Below are 25926 nucleotides of genomic sequence, written 5' to 3'. Positions count from 1 at the left end.
CATGACACAATGAGATTCCATCTGGAGAAAGAGCTAACTTGCACATTTGGCGTGTAGACAGTCAAGAAGAAGAAAATGCAGAAAGTGATATTGTCAAAGAACTTTGTAACAGGAAGGTGGACAGTCTATGAGATGACACTGCAATCAGCTAGGCATGTGATATTGAGTCTGAAAAGGCCAGTGTTATTTGGAGATGCAGATATAGAGCCATCGGGCTGGGGAGCAGGAAGATGCTGGCTCCCCCTCTAATGATGGAGAAATTACACTTTCAGAATCCCGTTTGCATAGAGACATCTCATTTCGAAAACAATGTAGACAAATTGGGCAGCAGTCAGAAGAAATGCGATGCCATGATTAACAGACTGATGAACAAGGATCCCGGAGTAGTCAAGCAATTAAGCCTGCATGTGAAAATCTGACAAAGCACCAGCACTGTATGCATGTAATTGCTGTAAAAGCTGAAGAACAATTGTTATTGAAAGTGGAACAAGTGAGACAATTAGAAAATCAACTTCTTTTTCTTCTAAATGAAAATGCTGTTATGCTATTGTCTTTCCAGAGACATGGCACAACATGTAGAGTTGGATTCAATTGAGGACCCTCCTGACCAGAAAACACACTCTGGCCCCAACAGGAGTCAAGAAGAAGACCATTAACCGTTCTGAGATCTGTCAAAATTCCTGGGAAGTGGATGGTAGTGCCCAGCAAAATCTGGCAACCAAGAGAGTGAAAATAATAATAATAACAATAATAATAATAATAATGCCCTATGTATGTACCAGGTACCATTTTAAACACATTGCATATATTTAACCCTCACACAATTTTATGTACTACACATAAATATTATCCTTATCTTAGAGATGAGGGAACTGAGACCCAGAGAGCTAGGAAGTGTTAGAGCCGGGATTCAGGCCCATGGGCTACTTCTGCAACCAGGGTGCCTCACCTTTAAGCTCTGATGCTGCTTCATAAACTCACAATTTCTTCACTTGAAGAAATGGATCCCCTCCTCTACTCCACACAAACAGTTAAGCCCTGAAGTTCTTGGAGGGCTATTCGGTTCCCTTTCCATGGCATTAATCCCACCTAAGACAGAACTGGCAGGTGCGACATCAGGACCTGACACAGATTCACAGGAAGTCTCCCCAGTGGAGCTGCAACTAACTTAAGTCGGGTGGGCATGAACTGGTTTTGAATAGTTAAGAGCTATTACACTTAAACATAGAATGATTATTTTAGTTTACCCCAGCACCATTAGGGTAAGTATTTCATTTCAGAGTTCTTTCTCCACCTCTCCGTGGTCTCTCTTTCTCTACTTCTTTCAAAGCTCCAGGGTAGAGAGTGCGTTTATGCATTCCTAATGGAGAGAAGAGAGATCTAGGTTCTTCTATCTTTGAAGTTTGCTCAGGTCTCCAAAAAATTATGGCTGCTCTGGACTGATCCCCAAGTATTTAGGGGTCTGGCTCAACCTAGCTTGTTGTTGCCTACTCAATGATATGGATCAAGTCATTTCCTCTCTTTCTCCTGCATTGTGAATTTTCTCTTTACTTCATAAGTCCCATCAGTAATTTCTCCTTTCTTAAACAAACACATGACTCTTTTGATCTCATATCTTCACCTGGCTACCACCCCATTTTTCTTCTCCCCTTTACAGCAAAACATTTGCCAAAATTTATCTCTAATTTTTCTCTTCAACTCCCTCCAACTAGACTTTGTTCCCCAAAATTCCACTAGCATTGCTCTTATCAAGGTCACCAGTGACCTCTGTGTAGTTAAATCTAATGGCCAGTCTTAAGGCTTATCTTACTGGACCCCTCAACGTTATTTGACAAAAGTGATCACCCCTCATCCCTGAAATACTCTTTTCAGCGGGCTTCCAGAGCACCTCAGCCTCCTGATTTTTCTCCATCTTCATGGAACACTCTTCTCATCTTGGTTCCTCTTTATCATCCCACCTTTCAAGTATCAAATTACATTTGGCTTACTCATTGGCCCTCTTCTTTATTCTGCCTGTTCTAATCCGTTGGTTATTTCATCCAGCTTTATGGCTTTAAATACTGCCGATATATTGGTGACTCACAAATGTATAACTTCAACCCAGACCTCATCCCTGAACAAGAGTCTCATAGGTTTAACTGTCTCCTTGACAGCTCTTCCTCGGGGTCTAATTAGCATCTCCAGCTTAACAGGTTTGAAATGAATTACTGTTCTTCTCTCCATCCCCAACCATTTCACTGGCAGTTTTCTCCTCAACAAATGGCAATTCTGTTTTTCTAGTTGTTCAAGTCAAATCTTTGTAGTCAGTTTTCACTCTTCTACTTCTGTTAAATGTCATATTCTAATCCATCAGCCAATCACGTCAGTTTTACCTTCAACATATCCACATTGAATCACTTACCAGAATCGGATCACTTACCATCATGTTTACCTGGTTCAAGTCACCATCGTTTCTTGCCTAAGTTATTATACTACCTGTCTATTTAGTCTTTCTGCTTTTACCTTTATTCCCTTTGGCCTGTTCACAACAGAGCAGCTAGAATGATCCCTTTAAAAGGTGAGTGAAATTAAGCCAGTCTTCTATCAAAATTCTCTAATGGCTTCCTGTTTCGCTCAGAGTAAAAGCAAAGTCCTCACATTAGCCTTCAAAGCCCTTACAGATCTGACCTCTTACCTCTTCCTCTCCCTCTGTCATTCTGTCCTATCCCCAGTGGCCTTCTTGAAATGCCAGCCATACGTCCATCTCAGAGCCTTTGCTGACACTGCTGTTCCCACTGCCTGGAACATTCTTCCTTCAGATATCTGCACTGTATACTTTTTTCTGTCTTTTAGAAATGCTGTATGTTCACCTGGGTTTTACCAGAATATTCTTCCTAAAATTATTTGCAGAACACCCTTAACCTCTCTCTGTTTTATTCCAGGGTGCTTACCACCCTCTGACATTAAATTTCATATTTATTTATTTGTTTTTTCGCTTGCTATTATTATTTTATTTATTGATTTTAGTTTTTGGTCTCCATGCACTAAGATGTAAGTCCCATAAGAATGAGGATATGTTTATCATTTTTGTTTTGCTTGCTCATAAATCCCCAGTACGGAGAACAGTGCCTGACACCTAGTAATTGCTCAGTACATATTTCTTCAGTGAATCAAATGAATGAATAAATGACGAATACTCTGTTAGTTGAACTTTTCCTCCTACATAGAATACCTTTCTGCTTATCTAAAATTTTGAATACCCAATTCGAGTTGCACCTCTTTCATGAAGCCCTTGATAGCCTCTCTGTTTTCTCTGTCCATTGAAATATAATGACATTTTTAACATAATCTGCTTATGTATTAAACTCTCTCTTCTTTATCTATTTTTGTCTATTAATAATTATATGCATATATTTTATGTGGCATGGTTTTCTCTTCCAACCAGATTATGTATGGAATCTATGTCATATTCCTTTCTTATCTGATTTCTTCCTGTTCTGTCTCCCACTATCCCCTACACAATTCTACCAGGATTCAGTAGAACTCAGTAAGCTCATAATGAAGAATAAATAAATGAATAACTAAAATTTCTGCCCCAATCACTCAGGAAAAAAATGTAAGTAAATTGATTATGAGGAGGTTGACATACATACTTTTTGAATCCTTTTTGTGGAAAAATAAAGATTTCATGTTTAGCACTTGAGATGTTCTGATTAAAAGGGAGAAAGTAAAGTTTTCATTTTAAAGGTAAAGTTGTAATTATGGGAGCACTTCAAACTCATTTGGCATAATACTTGGAAAATAAGCCTCAGGAGCAGAACAAATACGTAAGATTTCCATAAACAGAGATAACCACTTCCATTTTTAGAAAAATATACAATTCTACATTTTTATGTGTTATAAATGATGGGGAAAATCTTTTGCCTCACATGCATTATATAATCCATTTTAAACAAACAGAAAATGAGCTACTATTATTAAAGCAGTCATTAATTAGAATGTGCATTTAACTTCACCTTTATAGTGATGTTTTGTCCACTCAGGTAAAAAGCAGACAGAAATGAAGTAAGATGCACTTGAAGAACTCACAGAGTTCAGAAACCACACATTTGACAACTGTGTTCTTCTGTGGCAAACAGACTGGAAAAAGCAAAAAAAGGAGACTAGTTCCAACTCTCCTACAGCATTGTAGCATTAGATGGTTATGGCTTGGGCTGGGGTGAGATAGTGCAGGGACAGGAGGGGATGTATTGGAAGCCTTTGAGGACATGCACTTTTCAGGGCCTGGAAGAGGAGGGTGAAAGGGCTTCTCAGAGTGACTCTTTGGCATTTGGTGGTGTCATCACTGAGATAGGGTCAGTGGAAGAGGTTGTAGTCAGAGGAGAGCATTATCTTTGTATTTGACATTGAATTGGAGGTACTTTAGCAACATCCCAGTGGAGCTGTCAAGCAGGAAGGCAATCATATTTTACAGGCCTGATTTGATGTTCAGTATCATGTGGCTTGTACTTAAGGCTGAGTATATGGATGAAGTTGCCTAAGGAGAGAGCTCAGATTGGGAAGGGAGAAGGGCTAGGCCTCACCCCTGAGGGATTCCAGCGTTTTATGGACAAGTTGAAAGGTGAGAAGTCGAATAAGATAAGGACTAAAAATGTCCATTGAACTTGAAGCCATAGAGATTATTAGTAACTTTAGTGAAAAACGTTTTATGAAATAAGGGGAATTGAGATGGGATTTTGTTGGTGAATGAGTGGAAGAAGAGGAACTATAGAAAATACAGAAGCCTTTCAAAGTGTGAAGAGGTGAGTAAATAGTGAAAAAGTAGCAAGTAAAGAGACATTAAGGACAACAGGCCTTTTCCCTCCCTCCCTCCCTCCCTCCCTCCCTTCCTTCCTTCCTTCCTTCTAATATAGGAGTGCTTAAATTATGTTAATGTCAACAGAAGAGTACAGCTTTTGGGGGAAATTGAATTGTGAATGAATCTTTTTTTTTCTTTTTTTTTAAATGGAAATATAGTAGATATTACAATATTGTGTTAGTTTCAGGTGTATAACAAAGTGATTCAGATACATATATATACACATATATATATGAAAATATCTATTTTTTTATTCTTTTCCACTATAGGTTATTACAAGATATTGAATATAGTTCCCTGTGCGATACAGTAAATCCTTGTAGCTTATCTATTTTATATATGGTAGTGTGCATCCGTTAATCCCATACTCCTAATTTATCCCTCCCCCCTTCCCCTTCGGTAACCATAAATTTGTTTTCTATTCTGTTTCTGTTTTGTAAATAAGTTCATTTGTAATATTTTTTGGATTCCACATTTAAGTGATATCCTGTTGGTGCACTGCATCTTTAAGTAAGGCCTTACCAGGTGAACCTAAAGCCTATTTTTATTTTGGTTAAAGAAAAAAAAAATCTATCAATAACCCATTTTGTGAGTTTTCTCAATTTATTACCAGGCAAACACAAGACATTAATGTATTGTTTTGGTTTACTTCCTAATTATAAAAGCTGCTTCTTTGCAAAACATTCCTTGAAAAATAAGGTTTCATAAAGACATAATTTCACTTGAACTTTTTGTGGAGTACAGGTTGATCTTTATCTTTACTGGTTGATAAAAAGTCTTATTTTGTAAACAAGTTCATTTGTAGATTTTGTTCATTTTTTAGATTCCACATGTAAGTGATATCATATAATATGTGTCTTTCTCTGACTTACTTCACTTAGTATAATAAACTCTAGGTCCATCCATGTTGCTGCAGATTGTGAATGAATCCTGAAGAGGTTCGAGGGCATAGGACCCGAAGCACAGGTAGTGGGCTGAGGTCTAGTGAGGACCATTATCCACCACACGAGGAGAAGGGAGGGGAGGGCAGAAGTAGGCGTAGGAGGCTAATGGCTTCTATCTGCGCTATGAGATGGTAGGATTTCCCAAGTTATCTAATCCATACAAAAACTGTCATCACATTCAGAATTGCTGCTGCAATTTTTCGAGCTCTACCATGGTAAAGAGGAATATGAAAAAGGGATGGAGAAAAAAATAAGAGGAAATGTAGCTAGAGCTATTGGTTCTGTCCAGAAATTGGACCACAGAATTTCAACTGTTAAAATGAAAATTACATGACCTCCTTCTTTCCTTCTCATTCAGCTCTTCTATCTATCAGTCTTCGACACACTGCTTATCATTTCACAAGGTACCTCTCATGCCTAGCCAGGGTATAAATATTTTAAATCCAGTAAAGAAGAAAAAGTGCTCCCTTGCAATGAACATAAAACACTTGAGACTAACCTAGGGTAGGAAAAGATGTTCTTTTAATGTCACTGTGGGTAAGTTTGGTTTTCCCTCGTCTTTTCTTATGGATGTGTGAAGCTTTGGGGTAATGCCTCACAGCCTGCTTGGTGCATTTACATGTTGGTTTTCTCTCAGATCCATTTTGCTGTTCTCTATGGGAATAAAATTGCAGTCCACATTCATCCAATATGGAACAGAACCAGCATACCTTAATCTACTGACTACCCTCCCTTTCTCACCTGAGATAATGCACAGGGAATGCTAATTACAACAGCCTAGGATTACTGGATGCTATGACTTTCCTGCTTTCAGTAGGGGTCTAAAGGGAAGACATTTCTGAAAGGGACATTGAAGTATCAGCCACGTAGAGAGAAGGCTCTTTTATAGCAACTCACACTGGATGCCCTGCTTACTGTAAAAAAAGTCATTAACATCAGCACAGTTTTCAAAACAAGCTATTGACTTAATGTCATGTTGTCTAAAACTGTCAGCTTGACTTCTGTCAACAGAGTCCACACAAAGGATATTTCTTAGTTCAAGTTTTGAATTATGATTCCTTTAAGGTTCTTGAGATTTGAATCACTTAGTATCTGGGGAAAAAAACTGGTCTCCCAAAACCTTTCCTCAAATTATAATATAGACGCAAAAATCTGTTTTTGTTTGGTTGCTATTCTTTCCTTCTGTAAAAACTGAAGAAAGCATTCTTTAGATCTCAGGAGTAGCTGTCCTTTTAGAGAAAGAGACCTAGAAAATTTGACACTTTGTAGATTAAAGTTGGAAACTCCATAAAATAGTTTAAAAATACAGTTCATTTTTCTCTGAGAAGCACCCATATGTCAACAGAATTCTTCATTCAGCTTTTGTGTGTGGTAGCTGAAGTTCTGAGCTACAACCATTCAAAACTACCTAAAATAGTTTTAACTAAATTCCGAAGATCATTACCAACTGGTGAATGAATGACAACTCTAATCTCTACACAGACATATTCTCCTATTTATTATAATATTTCATTCAATAAATATTTACTTAACACCTACTATGTGCCATACATAGACAGCATGCATACATATGTACATAGATGTAAAAAGGAATAAATACTACCCCAATGTACAGGATTTCACATCTAGTAGAGGAGACCAACAAATAACAGGGCAATCTCAGGCTTCCTCCTTCACCTAATCTGGTGAAGAATGGCAGGGTGATGAGGGTAAGAGAGAGATCAAAGGACAACTTTGCTAAGTAGATGAGGTCAATCTAAGTTTTAAATGATGAATGAGGTAGACAGGCTTTAAAGATAGGCAAAGCTATCTTGAGAAAGGAAAATGGAGCTGGAAGAATCAGGCTCCCTGACTTCAGACAATACTACAAAGCTACAGTAATCAAGACAGTATGGTACTGGCACAAAAACAGAAATATAGATCAGTGGAACAGGATAGAAAGCCCAGAGATATAAACCAGTGAACATATGGTCACCTTATCTTTGATAAAGGAGGAAAGAATATACAATGCAGAAAAGGCAGCCTCTTCAATAAGTGGTGCTGGGAAAACTGGACAGCTACATGTAAAAGAATGAAATTAGAACACTCCCTAACACCATACACAAAAATAAACTCAAAATGGATTAAAGACCTAAATGGAAGACCAGACACTATAAAACTCTTAGAGGATAACATAGGCAGAACACTCTGTGACATCAATCACAGCAAGATCCTTTATGACCCACCTCCTAGAGAAAGGGAAATAAAAACAAACAAATGGGGACTTCCGGGTAAGATGGCGGAAGAGTAAGACGCGGAGATCACCTTCCTCCCCACGGATACACCAGAAATACAGCTACACGTGGAACAACTCCTACAGAACACCTACTGAACGCTGGCAGAAGACCCCAGACCTCCCAAAAGGCAAGAAACTCCCCACATACCTGGGTAGGGCAAAGCGGAGAGATCCCCACACAGAGGATCAGTGCCGAGCGTCACTCACCAGCCCGAGAGGCTTGTCTGCTCGCCCGCCGGGGCGCGCAGCGCTGGAAGCTGAGGCTCGGGCTTCGGTCAGAGCGCAGGGAGAGGACTGGGGCTGGCGGCGAGAACTCAGCCTGAAGGGGGCTAATGTGCCACAGCTAGCCGGGAGGGAGTCCGGGAAAACTCTGGAGCTGCCGAAGAGGCAAGAGACTTTTTCTTCCCTCTTGGTTTCCTGGTGCGTGAGGAGAGGGGATTAAGAGCGCTGCTTAAAAGGACTCCACAGACGGGCGCGAGTCGCGACTGAAAGCGCGGAGCCCAGAGACGGGCGTGGGACGCTGGGGCTGCTGCTGCCGCCGCCAAGAAGCCTGTGTGCGAGCGCAGGTCACTGCCCACACCGCCCTTCCGGGAGCCTGTGCAGCCCGCCACTGCCGGGGTCCCAGGATCCAGGGGCGGCTTCCCTGGGAGAATGCACGGCGCGCCTCGGGCTGGTGCAACGTCACGCCGACCTTTGCCGCTGCAGGCTCGCCCCGCACTCCGTGCCCCTCCCTCCCGCCCGGCCTGAGTGAGCCAGACTCCCCGAAGAGGCTGCTCCTTTAACCCTGTCCTGCCTGAGCGAAGAACAGACGCCCTCCGGCGACCTACACGCAGAGGCGGGGCCAAATCCAAAGCTGAGACCCAGGAGCTGTGAGAACAAAGAAGAGAAAGGGAAACCTCTCCCAGCAGCCTCAGAAGCAGCGGATTAAAGCTCCACAATCAACTTGATGTACCGTGCATCTGTGGAATACATGAATAGACAACACATCATCCCAAATTGAGGAGCCCGGAGTCAGTGCTGTGCCTCTGAGGTGGGAGAGCCAACTTCAGGACACTGGTCCACAAGAGACCTCCCAGCTCCACATAATATCAAATGGCAAAAATCTTCCAGAGATCTCCATCTCAACACCAGCACCCAGCTTCACTCAACGACCAACAAGCTACAGTGCTGGACACCTTAAGCCAAACAACTAGCAAGACAGGAACACAACGCCACCCATTAGCAGAGAGGTGGCCTAAACTCATAAAAAGTCTGCAGACACCCCAAAACACACCACCAGACGTGGACCTGCCCACCAGAAAGACAAGATCCAGCCTCATCCACCAGAACACAGGCACTAGTCCCCTCCACCAGGAAGCCTACACAACCCACTAAACCAACCTTAGCCACTGGGGACAGACACCAAAAACAACGGGAACTACGAACCTGCAGCCTGCAAAAAGGAGACCCCAAACACAGTAACATAAGCAAAATGAGAAGACAGAAAAACACACAGCAGGAGAAGGAGCAAGATAAAAACCCACCAGATCTAACAAATGAAGAGGTAATAGGCACTCTACCTGAAAAAGAATTCAGAATAATGATGGTAAAGATGATCCAAGATTCTATTTCCCAGATCCAAAATCTTGGAAATAGAATAGACAAAATGCAAGAAACAGTTAACAAGGACCTAGAAGAACTAAAGATGAATCAAGCATCGATTAAAAACACAATACATGAAATAAAAAATACTCTAGATGGGATCAATAGCAGAATAACTGAGGCAGAAGAACGGATAAGTGAGGTGGAAGATAAAATAGTGGAAATAACTGCTGCAGAGCAAAATAAAGAAAAAAGAATGAAACGAACAGAGGACAGTCTCAGAGACCTCTGGGACAACATTAAACGCACCAACATTCGAATTATAGGGGTTCCAGAAGAAGAAGAGAAAAAGAAAGGGACTGAGAAAATATTTGAAGAGATTATAGTTGAAAACTTCCCTAATATGGGAAAGGAAATAGTTAATCAAGTCCAGGAGACACAGAGAGTCCCATACAGAATAAATCCAAGGAGAAATACGCCAAGACACATATTAATCAAACTGTCAAAAATTAAACACAAATCATATTAAAAGCAGCAAGGCAAAAACAACAAATAACACACAAGGGAATCCCCATCAGGATAACAGCTGATCTCTCAGCAGAAACTCTACAAGCCAGAAGGGAGTGGCAGGACATAATTAAAGTGATGAAGGAGAAAAACCTGCAACCAAGATTACTCTACCCAGCAAGGATCTCATTCAGATTTGATGGAGAAATTAAAACGTTTACAGACAAGCAAAAGCTGAGAGAGTTCAGCACCACCAAACCAGCTTTACAACAAATGCTAAAGGAACTTCTCTAGGCAAGAAACACAACAGAAGGAAAAGACCTACAATAACGAACCCAAAACAATTAAGAAAATGGGAACAGGAACATACATATCAATAATTACCTTAAATGTAAATGGACTAAATGCTCCCACCAAAAGACACAGATTGGCTGAATGGATACAAAAACAAGACCCATATATATGCTGTCTACAAGAGACCCACTTCAGACCTAGAGACACATACAGACTGAAAGTAAGGGGATGGAAAAAGATATTCCATGCAAATGGAAACCAAAAGAAAGCTGGAGTAGCAATTCTCATATCAGACAAAATAGACTTTAAAATAAAGACTACTAGAAGAGACAAAGAAGGACACTACATAATGATCAAGGGATCAATCCAAGAAGAAGATATAACAATTGTAAATATTTATGCACCCAAAATAGGAGCACCTCAGTACATAAGGCAAATACTAACAGCCATAAAAGGAGAAATTGACAGTAACACACTCATAGTAGGGGACTTTAACACCCCACTTTCACCAATGGACAGATCATCCAAAATGAAAATAAATAAGGAAACACAAGCTTTAAATGATACATTAAACAAGATGGACTTAATTGATATTTATAGGACATTCCATCCAAAAACAACAGAATACACATTTTTCTCAAGTGCTCATGGAACATTCTCCAGGATAGATCATATCTTGGGTCACAAATCAAGCCTTGGTAAATTTAAGAAAATTGAAATTGTATCAAGTATCTTTTCTGACCACAATGCTATGAGACTAGATATCAATTACAGGAAAAGAGCTGTAAAAAATACAAACACATGGAGGCTAAACAATACACTACTTAATAACGAAGTGATCACTGAAGAAATCAAAGAGGAAATTAAAAAATACCTAGAAACAAATGACAATGGAGACACGACGACCCAAAACCTATGGGATGCAGCAAGAGCAGTTCTAAGAGGGAAGTTTATAGCAATACAATCCCACCTTAAGAAACAGGAAACATCTCGAATAAACAACCTAACCTTGCACCTAAAGCAATTAGAGAAAGAAGAACAAAAACATCCCAAAGTTAGCAGAAGGAAAGAAATCATAAAAATCAGATCAGAAATAAATGAAAAAGAAATGAAGGAAACGATAGCAAAGATCAATAAAACTAAAAGCTGGTTCTTTGAGAAGACAAACAAAATTGATAAACCATTAGCCAGACTCATCAAGAAAAAAAGGGAGAAGACTCAAATCAATAGAATTAGAAATGAAAAAGGAGAAGTAACAACTGACACTGCTGAAATACAAAAGATCATGAGAGATTACTATAAGCAACTCTATGCCAATAAAATGGACAACCTGGAAGAAATGGACAAATTCTTAGAAATGCACAACCTGCAGAGACTGAATCAGGAAGAAATAGAAAATATGAACAGACCAATCACAAGCACTGAAATTGAAACTGTGATAAAAAATCTTCCAACAAACAAAAGCCCAGGACCAGATGGCTTCACAGGCGAATTCTATCAAGCATTTAGAGAAGAGCTAACACCTATCCTTCTCAAACTCTTCCAAAATATAGCAGAGGGAGGAACACTCCCAAACTCATTCTACGAGGCCACCATCACCTTGATACCAAAACCAGACAAGGATGTCACAAAGAAAGAAAACTACAGGCCAATATCACTGATGAACATAGATGCAAAAATCCTCAACAAAATACTAGCAAACAGAATCCAACAGCACATTAAAAGGATCATACACCATGATCAAGTGGGGTTTATTCCAGGAATGCAAGGATTCTTCAATATATGCAAATCAATCAACGTGATACACCATATTAACAAATTGAAGGAGAAAAACCATATGATCATCTCAATCGATGCAGAGAAAGCTTTCGACAAAATTCAACACCCATTTATGATAAAAACCCTGCAGAAAGTAGGCATAGAGGGAACTTTTCTCAACATGATAAAGGCCATATATGACAAACCCACAGCCAGCATCGTCCTCAATGGTGAAAAACTGAAACCATTTCCACTAAGATCAGGAACAAGACAAGGTTGCCCACTCTCACCACTCTTATTCAACATAGTTTTGGAAGTTTTAGCCACAGCAATCAGAGAAGAAAAGGAAATAAAAGGAATCCAAATCGGAAAAGAAGAAGTAAAGCTGTCACTGTTTGCAGATGACATGATACTATACATAGAGAATCCTAAAGATGCTACCAGAAAACTACTAGAGTTAATCAATGAATTTGGTCAAGTTGCAGGATACAAAATTAATGCACAGAAATCTCTGGCATTCCTATATACTAATGATGAAAAATCTGAAAGTGAAATCAAGAAAACACTCCCATTTACCATTGCAACAAAAAGAATAAAATATCTAGGAATAAACCTACCTAAGGAGACAAAAGACCTGTATGCAGAAAATTATAAGACACTGATGAAAGAAATTAAAGATGATACAAATAGATGGAGAGATGTACCATGTTCTTGGATTGGAAGAATCAACATTGTGAAAATGACTCTACTACCCAAAGCAATCTACAGATTCAGTGCAATCCCTATCAAACTACCACTGGCATTTTTCACAGAACTAGAACAAAAAATTTCACAATTTGTATGGAAACACAAAGGACCCCGAATAGCCAAAGCAATCTTGAGAACGAAAGATGGAGCTGGAGGAATCAGGCTCCCTGACTTCAGACTATACTACAAAGCTACAGTAATCAAGACAGTATGGTACTGGCACAAAAACAGAAAGATAGATCAATGGAACAGGACAGAAAGCCCAGAGTTAAACCCACGGACATATGGTCACCTTATCTTTGATAGAGGAGGCAGGAATGTACAGTGGAGAAGGGACAGTCTCTTCAATGAGTGGTGCTGGGAAAACTGGATAGGGACATGTAAAAGTATGAGATTAGATCACTCCCTAACACCATACACAAAAATAAGCTCAGAATGGATTAAAGACCTGAATGTAAGGCCAGACACTATCAGACTCTTAGAGGAAAACATGGGCAGAACACTCTATGACATAAATCACAGCAAGATCCTTTTTGGCCCACCTCCTAGAGAAATGGAAATAGAGACAAAAATAAACACATGGGACCTGATGAAGCTTCAAAGCTTTTGCACAGCAAAGGAAACCATAAACAAGACCAAAAGACAACCCTCAGAATGGGAGAAAATATTTGCAAATGAAGCAACTGACAAAGGATTAATCTCCAAAATTTATAAGCAGCTCATGCAGCTCAATAACAAAAAAACAACCCAATCCAAAAATGGGCAGAAGGCCTAAATAGACATTTCTCCACAGAAGATATACAGACTGCCAACAAACACATGAAAGGATGCTCAACATCTTTACTCATTAGAGAAATGCAAATCAAAACTACAATGAGATATCATCTCACACCAGTCAGAATGGCCATCATCAAAAAATCTAGACACAATAAATGCTGGAGAGGGTGTGGAAAAAAGGGAACACTTGCACTGCTGGTGGGAATGTGAATTGGTACAGCCGCTGTGGAGAACGGTATGGAGGTTCCTTAAAAAACTACAAATGGAACTACCATGTGACCCAGCAATCCCACTACTGGGCATATACCCTGAGAAAACCATAATTCAAAAAGAGACATGTACCAAAATGTTCATAGCAGCCCTATTTGCAATAGCCCGGAGATGGAAACAACCTAAGTGTCCATCATCGGATGAATGGATGAAGAAGATGTGGCACATATATACAATGGAATATTACTCAGCCATAAAAAGAAATGAAATTGAGCTGTTTGTGGTGAGGTGGATGGACCTGGAGTCTGTCATACAGAGTGAAGTAAGTCAGAAAGAGAGGGACAAATACTGTATGCTAACACATATATATGGAATTTAAGAAAAAAAAATGTCATGAAGAACATAGGGGTAAGACAGGAATAAAGACACAGACCTACTAGAGAATGGACTTGAGGATATGGGGAAGGGGAAGGGTAAGCTGTGACAAAGTGAAAGAGCGGCATGGACATATATACACTACCAAACGTAAGGTAGATAGCTAGTGGGAAGCAGCCGCATAGCACGGGGAGATCAGCTTGGTGCTTTGTGACCGCCTGGAGGGGTGGAATAGGGAGGGTGGGAGGGAGACGCAAAAGGGAGGGGATATGGAATCATATGTATATGTATAACTGATTAAATTTGTTATAAGGCAAAAAATTTTAAAAAATAATAATAAAAAATAAATAAATAAATAAATAAATAAAAAAAACCAGAAAGGCAAAAACAAACAAACAAACAAAAAAACAAACAAATGGGACCTAATGAAACTTAAAAGCTTTTGCACAGCAAAGGAAAACATAAACAAGATGAAAAGACAACCCTCAGAATGGGAGAAAATATTTGCAAACAAGGCAACTAACAAAGGATTAATCTCCAAAATATACAAGCAGCTCATGCAGCTCAATATCAAAAAAACAAACAACCCAATCCAAATACAGGCAGAAGACCTAAATAGACATTTCTCCAAAGAAGATATACAGATTGCCAACAAACACATGAAAGGATGCTCAACATCACTAATCATTAGAGAAATGCAAATCAAAACTACAATGAGGTATCACTTCACACCAGTCAGAGTGGCCATCATCAAAAAATCTACAAACAATAAATGCTGGAGAGGGTACGGAGAAAAGGGAACCCTCTTGCATTGTTGGTGGGAATGTAAATTGATACAGCCGCTATGGAGAACAGTATGGAGGTTCCTTAAAAAACTAAAAATAGAACTACCTTATGACCCAGCAATCCCACTACTGGGCATATGCCCTGAGAAAACCATAATTCAAAAAGAGTCATGTACCAATATGTTCATTGTAGCACTATTTACAATAGCCAGGTAATGGAAGCAACCTAAGTGTCCATCGACAGATGAATGGATAAAGATGTGGCACATATATGCAATGGAATATTACTCAGCCATAAAGAGAAACGAAATTGAGTTATTTGTAATGAGGTGGATGGACCTAGAGTCTGTCATACCTTACCATGAAGTAAGTCCGAAAGAGAAAAACAAATACCATATGCTAACACATATATATGGAATCAAAAAAAAATGGTTCTGATGAATCTAGGGGCAGGACAGGAATAAAGACGCAGACATAAAGAATGGACTTGAGGACACAGGGAGTAGGAAAGGTAAGCTGGGACGAAGTGAGAGGTTGGCATGGACATTTATACACTACCAAATATAAAACAGATAGCTAGTGGGAAGCAGCCACATAGCACAGGGAGATCAGCTCGGTGCTTTGCGACTACCTAGAGGGTTGGGATAGGGAGAGTGGGAGGGAGACGCAAGAGGGAGGAGATATGGGGATATATGTATATATATAGCTGATTCACTTTGTTATAAAGCAGAAACTAACACACCATTGTAAAGCCATTATACTCCAATAAAGATGTAAATAAATAACTAAATAAATATTATCACATTGAGTCAGGTAGATTTGAATCCAAAATCTGGCTCTGTACTTATTTGCTGTGTCACTGGGTAAATTATGTCATTTCTCCAGTGTTGCGTCTTCATCTGTGAAAATGGGTTAAAAGTACTTGCCTTTTAGGGTTGTTAGATTTATGTGTAAAGTCATGTGAAACCAACTAGGGTATTTTCTGATACCTAACAAATAAATGTTCAAGTGATGTTATTTATTCTGCAACTAAATGTTGCACTGATGAGAATGAAGGACATAAATATAGGCTTTTTTGGTCCAAGTCTTTCACATAGGAATATCTCATTCTAATAAGTGGATCACGGTAAGTATCTTGAAGAATTAATTTAGCATGATGCTACCCCCACCACCACTACTACTGCTGCTATAGTAAAATAATGGTAGGTATTAATAGTTTCCCCCAGTTACAGAGTTTCTCCTTCTAGGCACACAAAAAGTTTGCATTTCCTACTACCCTTGTTATTTAATGGGACCACGTGTCTTGTCTGTGGCCAATGAGTTTTGAGAAAGGTGACGTGTGTTTCTTCTGGGTTGGGATATTTGAATGTTGACTCCAGACCCTTCAAAGTTCTCTTCCCTCTGCTACATCAACCATCGATATCCAGGATGGTAGCTGTTCCATTAGTTAGGGTCCATGAATAACTGATGAGGAACTCTTCTCTGCCAATGGAAGTATAGTATGAGTGAGAAATAAACTTTCCTTGTTTTAATGCTTCAGATATTGGGGATGATTATTACATAGATTAATAGAGCCTATCCCAAGTGATAAGATGAAAAGAACAACAACAACAATAATAATATTTATGGAATGTTTCTTATGTCAGACACTTTGTATTGATGCTTCTAATCCTCTCTACAATACCATGATGTCTGCAGATTATTACCATCATTCCATTTTTACAGATGAGTCAGTAGATACAGAGAGAAGCTAAGTAGCTTTTCCAGGGTGAAAAAAACTTATGAGTGGCAGAGCCAGGATTTGAATTCAGACACTTGAGGTCTGCAACTGTGCCCTTAACCACTGAGTTTTACTTCCTCTTGTGCAACTTCCAAAGATGATTTCCTTAGTATCATGGACTGATTTGGCAAAGAGTTTGATAAATGTCTATACTCCCATCTCTGGTAAGGTTTGACTACAAGGCCAATGCACTTTGTACTTTATTAAGAGGAAAAGAGTCAAGAGCTTCCAAGGAACTGAGTTGTTTTTTCAGACCCAAGACTTACAGATGTAAATCTTTTAATTTCCATGGTTTTATAAATTCCATAAGTAAAAAAAAATGGATGTTCTGCTTGGAGATTTTATTGGCTTGGTTACATGTATGACTCTCCAACCTTTTTTTAAAGATGTAGTTACTCCATTTGGTACCGTGTCATTCCTGAGTTTCATTATATTCTCTGAAGAACCAGTTTAGACAGATGTTCAGCTGTCATGTTTTTACCTAGTATCTGCTTTTTGCTATTGGTGGTGGGTTCCTTTTTGTTTTCTGTTGTTGAGGGAGGGGAGGGGGAGTCCTCTCACCTGAATCATGTCCTTAGGAGGCCACCCGGAGCTTCCTCTTTCCCCACAGCCTCAAGACTGCACTCACATGATAATAGACAGTGCTGGTAGCCGCCACAAGACAGGCGAAAGCATTCCAATTCTCTTGTCTACTGTGTCTGAATTTCTTTTTTAAAACAAATCTCTGACAGATCTCACCATGGACCTCTGATTAGCCAGATGACATGTAGATAAGATTTCGGGACCTACTACAGGGAATGAAATTGTGGGGTCTGTCACCAATCTTCTTTTAGTGCTGTCACTGTTTCATTTGGATGTGTCAAGAGGGCAAATCTCTGACACAGAAACTGCAGCCAGAGCAGTTGCAGAGCCCACCACCAGGCAGAAGAGACAGAATCAGAAATAGATGCAATAATGACAACAGCAGAGGTGAAGCTGCAGTCTGAAAGCCCACCAGAACCCACCAAGACATCACAGAGTCAGAGCTCCCTTAGGTGGAAGCCTCTCTCCACTCCCAACCCCCAGTGGCTCCCTGGTCCAGATTCTTATTGCCACATTGGCAAAAACATCTTCTGATTTTACACAGAGAGCCAAGGGAGGAAATCCACAGTCTCTTTCCACATGCCTTTTAAAAGTATTTGTCAAGAAACTTATTACTTATATATTACTTAAATCTCTCTAAATGTCATTTAGATATTCACACTTATTATACCTGAGAAATGAGAAAAAGAAAACATTATTATTTTTCTTCTATTACTTGCTGAGGTTATTTCAGAGGAGATGAAGCCGCAGAATTTCTTACTAGGTGTTCCTTCAAGAGCTTCCTTCATTCCTCCCTACTTGCTTTTGCTTCTGTCATCATAACATAAAATTACTGTGCAAGATTGTGACAAACTAGCTGTTTTACACCTCTGCAAAGGACAGATTGATAGATGGATTTTAATTATTACTAAATTTAGATGAGGCACAAGGAAATCGAGATGGATTTCCCAAGTTATATGACATGGGAATGAGATAACAAGGGAGATTATAATGTTTGCTTACTTGGCCTCATAGAATCCAAGACTTTGGGGGTTGCAAGATCCTCTAGTCAGGCATCGTATTTGCCCAGATAAGGAAACTGAGGCCAGTTTACTTTGCTACTGATTTGTAGCAGGAGCATAATATCCTTGAGCTTGTTTTCTCATCTAAAAAAATGTGCATGACAGTGTTTCCCTTCCAGGGCTTTTGTGAGAATTGAATACCATTGGGTATGAAAAACCTCTAAAATTAGTGACGTCAATAGGTACTTTTAAAATACAGTCCCTCTACCAAAGTCTGACATGTTTGTATGATGTGATATTGCCTCTTTTTCTTGTAGAAAGAAATGCCTGACTTCTGGGCAGACTTCTTTTAACTCAGAGGTGGCATTCTTTCTAATCAAAGAATCGATTTTTCATTGCAAAAATGAGCCCCGTATTGGCCTGGGCATGAACATACTCTGCCTGTAAAATGTTGGTGAGAGATAAGAAATCCATTCACATAGTTCATTCCAAAATTAAGGCTCTGCTTTATCCTTTTAACCTCTGTCCATTAACAATGGAGGATGAAGTAAGAAAAAGAAATTAATATGCCTTAATTAATTAATTAAGGCATATTAATTAAGGCACCTTAATTAATATGTAGGTGAGCTACTACTCTCTAGTGAGAAGAGAGGCAGACGCAGGTTTCATAAGACCTGGATCTTAAGCAACTTTGGAGTCTGTTTTAAGAGAAAGAATATAAAATTGGAATACAGTTTAGGAATAAAAGCATTTATTTAGAATGAGGAAAAGAAATTGCAACAAATTATATATATATTTTAAAAACTGATTAATATCACAAACATAAATACTGGGATCTTGACAAATTCAGTTTGTATCATTCTCATCAAAAAAGGAAAAGTGTGCATGCTTTGTATTGCTGAGACTATTCCTTTTGTTTTGGCTAGGTTCCACTGGGAACCAAAGTCTCGACATAGCGTGTGTACCTTCTTCAGAACCTATATATACTTCCAGTACCTGTTGCTATTAGACGTCTTCACATAGTGATCTGACCTTGGATCCTACCCCTTCATATCATCATGATAACTCAGCACAGTAGAGTATTCTTGGAAGCTATTCCTCCACTAGGACAGGAAGCAATAACTTAGGTAGAAATTGAAGAGAGTACGAACCAACAAATATTCCCCTAAACCAACCTGCTATATTCTCGACTTAGTTTCACTGTAGCTTCCCTAAAATGGCTTCAGTCACACAGCAACACCAGATATATGAGAAGATATTTGACCAACAGGAAAAAGACAAATCTTGACTACTTGTGGTCAAAATCTCTTACTTTGATTCTTTTGTAGACAGATGTCTAGGGACCCTGCTAGAGCCTTGGGAAGTGCTTGCACAAGGGAATCCCTTAAAGCTTAAACTTCATTAGCTTCCTGGTACTCTGCAAGACTAGAAAGAAGAAGAGGTGAGTGAGAGAAAGGTAAGAGAGGAAGGAGGAAAGAAAAAAGTCAAATACCATTTTGAGATAATATTCATGTAGTTCTGCCCTGAGAAAAGGAGATGGGTAAGTGATATTTCATAATCCCCTCCAGCTCCATATTTCCACAATAATTAATGAATGCAATTTTAAGTACAATGATTTTTAAAATACACTGGAAATTATTTAAATATTTTCCCTTAAAATTAGTTACTAAGGCATATTATAATTTTAGTTGAACAGTGGTGCTATTATTCATACTTTGCAAATATTTGCAAAGCTCCTTTGAAATTATTGCTAATTATATAGTGAAATATACCAAAATATCAGGGTCATTAGTTTTTTAATGGGTCACTACTTTTTAATCTCAAAATATTTAACACACCTTTATTTAAGCCCTCTATAACAAATAACACCTTTTAAAAGTCTTTGTATTATGAAGTAAATATAGATATAGAAAACCACAATGAGGAAATCCATGGCTAATAATTATGTATTATAAATATAATATATATTATATTATAAAAATAAATATACGTTGGGCTTCCCTGGTGGCGCAGTGGTTGAGAGTCCGCCTCCCGATGCAGGGAACACGGGTTCGTGCCCCGGTCTGGGAGGATCCCACATGCTGTGGAGCGGCTGGGCCCGTGAGCCATGGCCACTGAGCCTGCGCGTCCGGAGCCTGTGCTCCGCAAGGGGAGAGGCCACAACAGTGAGAGGCCCGTGTACCGCAAAAATAGATAGATAGATAGATAGATAGATAAATAAATGTAATCGATTTAAAGATGAATACTCTTGCAACCAACACTTGGATTGAGAACTAAAAATTTTCCAACCACCTCATGAGACCCTCTCTGACCCAATCATAATTACAATCTACCCCTTTTTCCCATAATTACTTTTCTGACTTTTATGATTATTTCCTGTGTCTTCTTATATATTTATTATTCAATAAATAATACTATTGATACTATCCCTAGGCACTATGGTTTATTCATGCCCATTTTTAAAATGTGATGTGTCTTTTAGTCTTCTTGAAGCTACACGTTGTCCCTCCATCCTTTATTTTGCTTACAATTTATTTGTTGTAGAATCCAGGACATTTGATCCGTAGAATTTCCCATAATTGGCATTTTACCGATTGCCAGTACTTATGGTGCATATCAGCATATCCTCTGTCCTTCATATTTTCTGTCAATTGGAATCCAGAGTTTTGATCAGATTCAGCTTCCATCCCTTTGGCAAGACCATACATGTAGTTTATTCTTTTATCAGGAAGGGTATATTGCCTGATTTTATCTTTTTGCAATGCTTGAAGCTACTGATGTTCATTACCTACATCTATTAATCACTGGAGCTCCAAAATGGTATTCTTTTGATTCTGTCATTTCCTTTCTTTTTCATTTATTAGGTTAGCCTTTTGAATAAATGCTTCCCTTCATTTATTATTTGGTTATCCAATAGTACAATTGCTATTGGAGAGACAGAATAAAATGCTTGATTCCTTAACTTGATTTACCAGTTCTCAAGAAAATGAATGTTTTCATAACAATTTCTGAGGGTGACCATTTAAAAACTATAATTATTAATTCACAAACCTATACCTATCTTATAGGTTGCAATCTATTGCAATGATTATTCTTATTAAGTTTCAAATTACTCCATATTTGACCAGTGGAAGCCTCTTCAAATTGGCTCTTGAGTTCTTTTGATGTGAGCTTACAGTATTTGAAGGTTCCTTATTATCTGTATGGCAGTTTTTCCAGGCACATCTTATACATTTCCCACATCGAATCTGGAATCAGCCATTTAACTATGGAGCCCTTGTTTCTTTTAGTGGAAATGGTATTTCAAGACCCCCATCTAGCTGCTAGTAATGCTCAATGCCCTCTGCTCTTGGGTTGACCATTATTTCTAGACTTTTTCAGTAGAAAGAACTAGGACCTGTTTAAAGATAAAATGTCATATGTTCATACTAACATTTTCAATTCAAAGTCAGAATCTATGTTATATGTCTTCTATTTCATACCAAGAATAATGGTTTTCAAGGGCAAGGGAGATGATTCAATATTGCATAATAAGAATAGCAACAGTAACATTATCATCCCAATACAGTTACTGAAAAGTGTGTGTGATTTTTGCATATGGCCTCTCACTCTCCCTTACGTTTATGGTTGTACCATTTTTTATTATCAGAGAATATGGCCATTATGTAATAGTCTCTATCATTTTTAAACTCACATTTGGTCTTAGTTTTATATGATACATATTGAATTTTCACTCCCAGTCCTTATATCAGTGTCTCTGCATATGTTGGTTGTCTAACCTCTGTTCTCTAGTACAGCCTAGGAACGTGGGTACAATTCTCTGAGTCTTTACATAGTAATAGTTTGTTAATATATCTGTTAATATGCCCTTTAAATTTCAAAGTCAGATTTATTGGATATAAAATTCTTGGTGCATTTTCTTTCCTTTAGTAATTCACATATATTGCTCCATTTTCTTCTGGCATAAAGCACTGCTGTCCAAAAATTTGATCATCTAAGTTGTACTTCTTCATTAATCCCTTGGTGACTTGGTGTCAATCATCCTGGCATGACATTTTGAGGAATGTAGTGTTGTCTTTCAATGTGTAGTTTCTTTGAAGTTTCTTTTCTTCAGTAAACTGTTCTTAGATTGTATGTTCTAGTATTGATTCTGTTCTGTGCTTCAGTTTTCTTCTTGAGCACTTCTCATTACCTGTTATGTTTGATGTTATTTGCCTATGTTCAATATGCATCTTTTTTTAATTGTCTCTTTATTCATTTATGATTTAAAATTTTTCTTCCTTTTTATTTTCTGTTATGTTTAATCATTCATATGATCCTTCTAGTTGAGTCTTTATTAAATGATTTTTCTTTTATTTCTAGTTTTCTAAGTTCAGTCAACTCATTACTGAATGTTTCTAACTCTGATTTATTTTGTCCTTCTGTGTAATTATGAGAATGTATTTCTTATATACTCTTGTTTATAGAAATGTTATCCTGCTCTTTAGTAGTATTTTTAATGTCTTGAAACAACTAAGAAACTTGATCTCAAGACTGTTTTGTTGCTCACTTTTTTTTGAAATTAGAAGAAGATGGTTTTCAGGAAAGCTTTTCTAACCTCAGAGCTCTCATTTCTGTTGTTTTAATACAATGCTCAAAAATATGGCTAGGGCCTCCCTGGTGGCGCAGTGGTTGAGAGTCCGCCTGCCGATGCAGGGGATACGGGTTCGTGCCCCGGTCTGGGAGGATCCCATATGCCGCGGAGCGGCTGGGCCCGTGAGCCATGGCCGCTGGGCCTGCGCATCCGGAGCCTGTGCTCCGCAACGGGAGAGGCCACAACAGTGAGAGGCCCGCATACCGCAAAAAGAAAAAAAAAAAAAAAAAAATATGGCTAAATGTTTTTTGTGGGGTTTTTTTTTTTTGAGATTTTCTGGCTCTATTTCCCTCCCTCACTCTTATCTGGACATTCTTAATCTTTATGTATCAAGTCAATTTTGATGACACTCAGGAGTTCCTCTTCCACGCGGTGGGGGGGTGGGCTTTGTTCTGGATGCTTTATTTCTAGAGCTCACAAGGGGGCACTCTGCTCCATTTGCCTTCAGATCTTCCTATCACAGGCTCCATGCGTTCACCCCCTATTGGAGAAGGCAAAACCTCTTCCAGGTTCACACGCTATTCTTACAGTGGCTCACCATACTCTCCAGAAAATACCTATTGTCCATTTTGAGGTTCCCTTTGCTTAGCATTATCAGATACCTGTTGCTTCCCTCTGCTTCTTCCAGCACAGATGTTGATATCATACAGGTCCCGTGGCTGTTGGTGGTTTCTCTCCATGTCCTTGTATTTGGGGCTTCCTGAAGATACTTCATCACCTTTGTTTTGTTGCAAAGGTCATCTTGTGTTTTTGACTTTGCTACCTAGTTTTTCTGTTTTGATGTGGTGATCTGTTGAGTTAAAAAAATTTACACTCCTGCTACCATTTTCTAGGATTTCCAACATTTAAAATTTTATTTTAAATAACTTTTGCTTGTTATCAAACTTAAAATGTCCTCTTTGGAAAATATTGGCAATTTGGGGATATACAAAAATAACCGGCAATTATAACTTGTCTATGTCAGTAATCTGTCCCTATTGATATGTATGTTTTCCCCTGGACTTCTAAATACATCACCTCTGCTTGAATAAGGAAGGAACAATGAGAAGACCATAGCATTTTTTTAAGCAGGTGGTTTCCTAATATTCTGTTCATGTGATCAAACCTGATTCTCAGTAATACTGCTTTGAGTTTTATATATATATATATTCTGTATTACCTTCTGTATGACCAAGAAATTGTATGTGTGCCTGAGTAATTTTCTAAGCTTTCTCTCTAATTGCTTTATTCATGTCTGATGTGTCAGCGGGTAAGACACCTATCCTTGGTTTTCTATAAATACATCTAACCATGACAGACTAACTCTTAGGGGTTCTGTCCCTTTGCAGATACCCTGGGCATTTGAGAGGCAATAATCTCTTACTTTGAAGTATAGCCCGAGACAATGCTGTGATCATCAAGCTTGTGGTAATTGTATGAGCAAGTTACTTTGGCCGGTAGAAAGATGACGTTTTATTGGGTTATGAGTCTAAAATCAAGCACCAGTCTCTACTTTCACAAATACACAGACACGATTATCCACCCATCTTCTGGCTATGTGCCTGAGTTCATATTTAACTTAAGATTTGCCTATGAAACTGTTTTCCTGACAAGGAGTCACTTATTGCCGTGGCATCTTTTCACTTGATTATTAAGATTCTTCCTCGCCGTTCTCCCTGGAGCTTTAATTACAGCATTGCAGCTTGTTCAAAACACGCTGCCAGATTTCTCCCTTGTAGAGGAGACAGAACACGTATTTCACATCCCCTGCACATCCTTTATTCCTCTTATTGATTTCCTAGGCAATTCTGTATCGATTTTATCTTCATATTTCAATGCCTCCTTGGTCTTTTTCTTTCTTATTTTTCTGAGCTCTTAGAACCCTGGATTTCTCCTTGTTCACTCAGGTCATCCAATTAGGATTTGTGTGTGATCCTCCTTTGTCACTCTGAGGACTCTCTGTGATCCAGGTCGGAGCCCACATATTCTTATCAGCATGGCTTTTCTCAAACCCACACCATCTAACTAAACTCTGGTACCCTCACCACTGTTTGTCTAAAAGTGTGAAAAGAAATTGTAGCAAGAGCCTTCCTGCCCAAAAGTATCATGCTCTGGCCTCCTGCATTCAGACCATTCCCTGCCCTCAGTGTTACTCCTCTGCTCGCTGTTGCTGCCGTAGCTTTGTCTTTGGGGATTAGTTTCAACAAAGCACCTACTGTGGTGCTAGCAACCAGGAAGCAGCACAGGGCCTCTTGTAACTCTGAGTCCTCTTCTCAGAGCACATTACTGTGGTTTGGAAGTTGTGAGTAGCCTGACTCCTCATGGTGGAATGAAAACACCAGGCTACCATTGGGGCATTAGACACCATGACAGTTTCTATCAGTTTCTATCTAATGTGAGTCCCTTACTGAGTAAAACACTTTGAAACAAGGGAGAATAGCCAATACTACCTGTTTTGTAATTTAAACCAGGGTGTGCCCTTCTGAGGGAATTTTACAAGACAGAGGTGAATCACCAAATGCTATAATTCAAGGTTTACAGGAACTCGAAATTGGGGAAGAAAAATAAATATGCTCTTGCCTTCCATGCCAAAATATGTGGCATCATACACTCTGAAATATCTAGCTCCTTTCATTTCCTACAGATATTTTATTATGCTCTGAAATCCATAAAGGGAAATAAATGAATCTTAGGTTGATCCTGCCTTTAATTAAATCTTTTTTCAGATCTTATTTAAATCTACCATGCTCCTTCTCTACCTACCTGCATACAGATATTCATTTCTGAATGAGCCCCGTTTGCAGACATGTCAAGTTCATTATCATGACTACAGAAGCATTGAGATTGACAAGAGGCAGTGA

Source organism: Mesoplodon mirus, assembly GCF_964341445.2.
Source record: "Mesoplodon mirus genome assembly, chromosome: 12".
NCBI lineage: Eukaryota > Metazoa > Chordata > Mammalia > Artiodactyla > Ziphiidae > Mesoplodon > Mesoplodon mirus.
This window is presented reverse-complemented; position numbering follows the sequence as displayed.